This window comes from Conger conger, chromosome 7 (genome assembly GCF_963514075.1).
Source record: "Conger conger chromosome 7, fConCon1.1, whole genome shotgun sequence".
NCBI lineage: Eukaryota > Metazoa > Chordata > Actinopteri > Anguilliformes > Congridae > Conger > Conger conger.
The window spans coordinates 17,017,015-17,025,039 of record NC_083766.1 but is presented as its reverse complement, the minus strand read 5'-3'; the positions used below and the strand labels follow the sequence as shown (position 1 = coordinate 17,025,039).

Sequence of the window (8,025 nt, the reverse complement as noted above, 5' to 3'; positions counted from 1 at the left end):
TGAGCGTGTTGTTAGCCAGGTTGGACCACTTTATCATTAATCATCCCACACACATTTCTCCTGCATTGCAAATGATAATAATAATAGAACTTTATTTAACCAGGAAGGGTCAATTGTTTGCATGGCAAATTGTTATTTACAATGAAACGACTCTGGATTTGAGCATCTTCTACATGAAAATAAATAAATAAATAAATAAAATGACAATTGTAATGCATGTGACACATAAATCTGAGAGAGGCAGACATGATGAGGCTTAGATAACCTTCCCCCACATCCTGCCAGGCTGAGACAAATGGGTCCACCCCATAGCAACAAAGGTCATTCCACTTAATGTGCTGAGAGCACATCTTCCTGCTCAACAATAAAAAGTTATCAGCGGCGGATCATGTGGGAATTGTATCCACGCAAACACCAGACTGCCATAGGAACGGGTGTCACCTCTAAAGAGGCCGGCATTGCTCAGACGACGAGGCTGTGCGTGTGAAAAGCGCATGCGGTCTGTATTTCCTCCGCCCGAGCAAGGATGCGTAGGTTTTCAGAGGGATGAAGACACCAGAGGAGACAGCTGTTGTTTGAGAGAGAGAGAAAGAGAGAGAGAGAGAGAAAGGGAGAGAGAAAGAGAGAGAAAGAGAGAGAGAGCTTTAATCAGATGCAGAAGGGTTTATTTCAATCACTCTGTCAGCAGGAGTAGCCGTCCCAGGACGCGACACAAAATGCCCAGCACCGTGAAATTCGCCCATCTTGCGGTTGCCGTCTCATCGGCTCGGACCCCTGAAGGGTTAAAGGTTGATTGAGCTCAATCATCTCCACTACAGAGGACATAAGTGGCGCTCAACAGGGTTCAGCACCGGTTTGTCAAATGTGCGGCGAGACTTATTGACTGAGCAATAGGGAGTCTGTCTGGCTTAATGTTCATTTTGTTGTGAAGCCCACACTGAAGGATTACATGAGAAAGGCTCTGTAAGGATGCGCTAAATCCCTTAAAACTGAGCTCACGAATTGCAGAACAAAGGAAGCAGAAGTATAGAGGGAAAGCTAAATAATAAGGAATCTGACAGAAGTATAATTTAGAACACGGGACATGCTTTTGTTCAAGTGAAATATATTTTTAAAATTCAGAAATTTGCTCTGGATAGATAGAGCAACGGGGAACATGAAATTATAGTGCTTCGTACTTTGTATATTAACATTAGGCCACACTTGGGCTTGTCACTTGTGAACTATGACTCAGAGTTTCCAGTGGGTAGTTGTGACTGGCCTCATTGTGGCTGCCAGACTGGGTTTAAATCAGCCAGGGCTTTTCAGGTCACTTCTATATTAGCTTCTCTAACAATACATCAGGCACCCGCAGGCTACCAGTTGCCATCAGTGAGAAAAATGTCTTTCTGATTAGCACAAGCTTTCCTTTAGTACCACAAGGCCTGCAGCACAGACAAATATCACCATCTCATCCATGAGCGCATGACAAATCCACATACTTAAGCTGTGTTTCAGCCTTGCGATTTGCGCAGCAGTCAGAGATTCCAGTTAAAGGACATACTGTAGCTGTATGTGATGCGCCTTCCGGATTTTGACTGTTTTCATCCAACGTTTTCCTGTGATGGGTGTCGATAATTGTATTGTTTTGACTGAAGCATTTAGTGATGAGCAGTGACATCTAGTGGAACGTTTATGCGTATGCACATTCTCATGCGGTACGAAAGAACATTGCTACAAATGTGCCCGTCCTTATCCTTAACACAGGCAATTGTGCCCTGGCATTTCGGTTACAAGAAGCATCCAATATCCGTTTGCGCTGTTAGAAAAATAAGCATTGAAACTTCACTGGGCACCCTCTGTCCTGACCCATGAAATCTCCTTCCTCATTTCAGACAAGGACACTGCTGTGTTCCCACCCACGTAGAACGGCAAACAAAGCAGTCAGAAGAGAATGAAGCATTCTAGACAAGGCTGAGCTGGAAATTGAAAATGGGAGTGGCAGAAGAGGAACTGCAGAGGCATTAATCTCCCCCAGTTTCCCCCCTGTGAGATGTCAGCAAGAAGCCAAAGACCGGCCTGCTCACATGCATCTAGCCCTGCAGTCAAACAGTAGATAAAACTCTGTCGCAATGACCAGCCCTCCTCAGGTGGTGGTTCCCCGGGCTGCCCGGTACCGAAGACACGGTTGGCGGGTCTGGACTGTGGCCAAAACACAAACCCCATGTTTCTCTTACGCATTTCGAAGGCATGAGTCACTCATTTAGAGCAAACAAACACCACTTTAGCCTTCGAGTCTGTCTCTTTCACTTCCAGCTGTGAGGGCTCCCTCTCTCCCTGAACAATCACAGTAGCTATGCCATGCCTTTTGGTGAGGCGCTCAGTTTTAAGTCTCTGTCAGCCCCCTCACAGTATGGCTGCACGGGGCGGCAGAACACAATCGCGGCTATGCCAGGGCCATCACCGGATGGGCTTAAGTAGAGGAAAAATCCCTCAGAATGGATTTCTGGATTTGCGCTACTTATTAACTTGACATCCAACAGGATCAGAGAAGCATATGCAACTGTGTTCATTGTCGTCATACGCATTTCTTTTGAATGTCAACCGCAAGATATTCAGGGTTCAAGACGTTCATGCCTCAGTTCGGTCGAACACAACTCAAAGTCAATGCCATTTCATTCAGACTTAAGCACATAACCGGAACATTATCTGTATGCTAAATAAACAGCTTCAGGCAGCCATTTGGCTCATCCTATTAGTTTCAGAGTTTGTGAGGTCCCCTCGGACTAATAGCTGGCAGCCTTACAGGGCGGTTTATGTCTGACAGGGCAGGTTCAGTTGTCCCTGAGTCATTGTTCAAGAGTAACTCATCTGATAGATTAATGAAGTGCACTCGGACTGAACTAATGAATGCCTGCATGAAATTATTGAACAGTTGTCAGACTGTGGAGTGGAAAGAAGCAACGGGTGGCAACACTTTCTCGGACAGTTATCGGAGAACTCAGACAAGCACATACTCTTCCAACAGGGCTGAGGATTTCACAGTTAGGAGACCGGCCTATGAACATGTTTGGTGAGTTAACAGAAAATGGACACTAGATACAAAAGAAAAAATACACTAAGAAGAAGATAGAAGAGATTAAACAAAGGAGTGAATTCTGTGGGAACATGCAACATGTGTTGCTGGGACCTAATTATCTCTGTGACAAATGTTCAGTCATCTCTAGAGAATGAAACTCCATGTTAGGAGCCGGTTCCATGGAGCTGTGCACCCTCGCACAAGGGAAACTTTGGCAACAGATGCTCAGTGATGCAGATCCTTCACAGCTATTACAACCTATTGAACGTGTAAAGGAACTGTCAGGTAAGGAATAACAGGAAAGTAGATGGCAAAAAAAACATGCTCAAAAGAGGATTTTGTCCACTTTTGGTCTACTAGTCTTCCTCTAACCAGTAAGAAAAGGGCATATGATTCAATTCCTCTGGTTGTTTTTATAAATTACCCTGCAGTGATAATTATCACCCACCCACCCCTCTTCTGTGCACAAAGCTGGCTTGTGGGATGGTTTGTGGGATGGTTTGGATAGGAACGCCTGCACTTAGCTACCCTGCCTGCTGAAAGGTGTCATCTTTGTCATTTCCTGAAGTAAGAGCAGAATGATGAAATGACATGGACTGGACCCCCTGCGCTCCAAATGAGGACGTGGGAAAAGGATTGAAAGGAAGGATTGAAAGAAAGCCTTTTCTGCTTCTCTTTTCATTTAGCAGAAAATCCACCGAGGATCTTTAGGTTCCCTTAGGACCGAATAACTCTGCAGTCTGCTGTGACCGTTTAAAATCTCATTCTAGAGCACTAATTAGAGCATAAAATGTTATTTAGTTCAAGTCCTCTCTACAAAGACATCTGAAAACTGAAACCAAGGGAGAGCACTTGGTTGGTAGTGTTAAGCACACATCAGAAATTCAATCTGTATTAGAGGTGTGCATCAGGGCCCTAAGTGGAACAGATTTAAATCCCATTCCTGTCCCAAATGTCTACATCCACCGTTTTAAATCCCGACTGTCACATCCGCAACGTTACTGACCATTCTCACCCGCTCCTGTGGAAGTTCTGTTCCATTCCGGTCCGCTCCTGCAGATTGTAAGCGCACCCACCCGCACCACTGTTTTCTATTGATATTTTGCCTGTTCCCATTGTGCAAATACGTAAATAAATAATGATAAATGAACACAGAAACTCTTTTAACTTGGAGAGATACATAATGAGCCAAAAACACTGATTAAAACAATTGGCTGAAGCCTCATTTCTAGATGCGTGCGGACGTGTAATCCATACATTTTACATGCATGTCCTTTTGTTATATATTGAAATTGGCTGTGAATAACTCAATAACATTATGTAGAGATTAGGAATGTTACCAAATGTTACCAAAAATGTTTTAGATTCAAACTAGGCTCAAACCACTGCTGCATCACACGACAGACATTTACTCAAATTACTTTATTTAAATTTTTTAAAATCAAAACAGTCAAACAGGCATCAGAGACAGTCATCAGTGCCTTGTTGTACTGTATATACACTCGCCGAGCACTTTATTAAGAAAATTTTTGCCTTATTACACCTGCTCATTAATGTGATTATCTAATCAGCAATGCATACTATCATGTAGATACGGGTCAGGAGCTTCAGTTAATGTTCACATCAACCATCAGAATGGGGAACACATGTGATCTAAGTGAGTTTGACCGTGGAATGATTGTTGGTGGCAAACAGAGTAGTTTGAGTATCTCAGAAATGCCTTCTTAATAAGAGACGTCAGCAGAGAATGGCCAGACTGACAGGAAGGTGACAGTATTGCAAATAACCACACATTACAACAGTAGTATGGAGGAGAGCATCTCTGAACACACAATGCATCATAACTCTAAGTGGATAGGCTACAGCAGTAGAAGTCTAAAAAAAAAGTCTAATAAATACCTAATAAAGTGCTTGGTGAGTGTATGACTGTAATACACTGAGACAAAAACCAGGATAACAGAGCCGATTATCAGGTAGGTGTTATGTGGCAGCAGAGAGGCATACCACAGATGGACGGACTGCCGCAGTTATTTACAAAAAGGAGAGGAGTGTGTCATGTTGCGACAGAGCAGCAAGGTGCCATGAGCCAAGTGCGTTGATGTCACTTACACATGCAGGTTACTCTGGGCAGTGTTCCCACCAGCCATCCTGAGGAGAAGAACACTTCAGCCCTAGCCAAGGGGCCCGCCCACTTGCACCAGGTTGGCACTGGTCCACTGATGGAGTCCATCTGTGACCATATACCTGTGTAGAGCCAGCACAGAGCCAAATGTTAAAGCCCCTCTGCTTTCAGGAACCACCTTTTGTTTAACTGAATTTGGAAAGCGTTTTATTGTATGAGGGACTGCCAAAAAGACCAGCGATTCAAAAGTTTGTTTAACGAATAACAAGATGACTTTGAGTCTGCCCTGAACCTGCGGCATCCGTTTTCCGGTCGTCTGTAGGTCTCAGCTGTGTTTATTGCACACGAGGGCCATTAACATTTCCAGTGCTTCAGCAGTTTTAATCGCAAATAGGGCCGTGTCATTTTAAAACCTGGGCCTCACACCACAGAGAGACCGTCTGAAGCAGATGGTTCCTGAATCAAATCGTACACCTACGGGAATGGAGAAAGAGCGAGCGCATCCAGCTAGACAAGAGCACATTTAACTGTCTCTTTCCGCACCTGAGTGAGCCACAGCAGTGCAGAGATGTGCACCAGCAGGCAGCAGACACACGGTTGACAATTTGGGAAAAGCAGAAGACAAAAAATGACGACTGTGACAATTCCCACAGGGGCCACACAAAGCGACATCAGACATGTTTGCCTGCATTGTGGACGGGCAACCATTTTTTTTTTCCCCGAGAACCACAAGTTGTATAAGAGATACAATCTCCTGGCATGTTACATGACAGGAACGGTGTCCTTCAGCCACACTTTGAAAGATTATCCCCAGATAACGGATGTTCCCTTCGAGAATGCGCTCTTGCTTTCGTCGCTGGAAAAGCGAGATGTAAATTCTGAATGCTGTCAGTGTTAAAATAAGATAACCTTTCAATCTCCCTGGCTGAAAACTGCAGTTTCCTGTCTCTATAGCTTAGAGTTTAGAGGCATATAAGTGATCCACTGCCAACCATAAAAGCTGATTGCATTGCGTCTTCTGTTCAGGCCATATACTCGTTACAACATTTCTCCCTGCTCAAGGGAGATCCAGTTTTAACTATAATTCCTTCCTGTTTTCACTTTATCGCTCAATCTAAGCTAATTCCTGTCTCTAAGGCTCCCAGTACTCCCATTTGTCTTCTGCTGGTAATTTTTAATTTTTTTTAAGTTTCTATGTACAGTAAAAGATTACAACAGCAAGATAGAAGCAGAAGGAAGGTGACCATTTGCTCTGAAGAAACATTTTCTTTAAACAATATTTGATGTTAATGCAGTCTTATTTCTTTTTTTTATTTTATCAGAATAATGACATTGAGATCTCTTTTGCTAGTAAACCCATCTTTGGACCAGAGTACCTGGAGGAAACCAACACAAACACAGGGAACTCCATAGAATATGATCCTGCAACACAATAGAATACAACAGAAATTCCAACAGAAGTTGAAAAATACATATATATTTATATAATATCAAGGCGTGAAGCTGGCATTGTAATCTTGACTCATTCAAAGAGAGGCTCGAAATGAAGAAGAAACACCTCATCAAGATTCCATGACTCAGAGGTGATGTCTGCTTCCCCCACATATTATACGTAGATCTTAGCTAATACCCAATAAGCCATAAAATGGATATAGCGCTTTCATCCAAAGTGATTTACAATCAATGTTTCCTATTCACTCATTCACACACACGCACATATGCACACTCACCAACGGCAACTAGCTTCCAAGCAAGGCACTGACCAGCTTGTCGGGAGCAATTGGAGGTTAGGAGTCCTATAACCCCGGCCAGGGGCTTGAACTGGCAACTCTCCGATTGCCAGACGACCAGTCTTACCTCCTGAGCTAACCTTGCAGTGTATAATATTGGCTTTCAGGAAGATTGATACTTATAAGCTGACTATTATCAGTTCCCCAGGATATAATTCCTTTCCTGGGCACACGAGAAGCATTTTGAAAGATGCAGATTGCTCTTGGTTTTATTCACAGTCCACTTGATCTTAATTTAGTTTTGCTACAAAAATGATGGTTGACGTTTACCATTGTAAAATCATACAAAGTGACAGACACCCAACTGACAGAGAAATACTGATTGAAATCACAAAAATGAAGTAATTTTGTCATTAACAATAAAGAGGTTGAGGTTGTGAAAGATTTGATTGCTTTTTCATTAATCCTCCACATTATCACAATAAAATAAATGTTATTTTACAATGCCTATTGTTGGAGACGGACACAGCTAGTGTTGTCCTGGAAACCATGAAATTACAGAGCAAAAAAAACAGGACTGCACTCAAACCACTTTGTGTCTGGGTAAGATGAACCATCTGAAGCCACAGGGGTTAAAAAGGGGAAATAAATAAGTGAGTCCACAAATTTAAAAAAAGGTGAATCTATTAGTTCAATTGTAATGTATAATTTATGTTAATTATGATCTAAATCTTGTTATTTCACATGTTCACAAAATTCATATGTGTTATTTAATATGTTACCACTAACCCTTAGCCAGGGGAATATCTTGTTATAAGTACAGATCATGTTGGCAGGGAGCTTGTTTCTTTGCCTGCTTCCTTGCTGTGAATGGGTTCGTAGAGATGTGGCCTGTTTCAAATTCACTGTTCACAGTCCGTGCCATCCGAGGCAGGAAATGGAGGGAGGTAATCTCCAAGAGACCTCAAAGACTCCATTCCATCAAGTATTTATGACAAGAAGCTCAGATAGGATTTCGCAGCAGGTGGCAGCTATCAAATGCTTGATTGTCGAAGCCTCTAATGATTGTCATCAGAGAACCATGACAGGATGCACACGCCACAGCATCACCTGCT

The 8,025-nt window shown here is 42.9% G+C and overlaps 1 long non-coding RNA gene across 1 annotated transcript; it reads right to left on the bottom strand.

The window, feature by feature from the left end:
- Positions 1-362: 362 nt before the first annotated feature.
- Positions 363-7,810, bottom strand: LOC133132409 (uncharacterized). The gene is made up of 3 exons (XR_009709135.1): positions 7,700-7,810; positions 5,168-5,302; positions 363-568 (listed from the first exon to the last, which is right to left on the bottom strand). It is a non-coding gene; the product is annotated as an uncharacterized LOC133132409 (long non-coding RNA).
- Between the last annotated feature and the right edge of the window lie 215 nt (positions 7,811-8,025).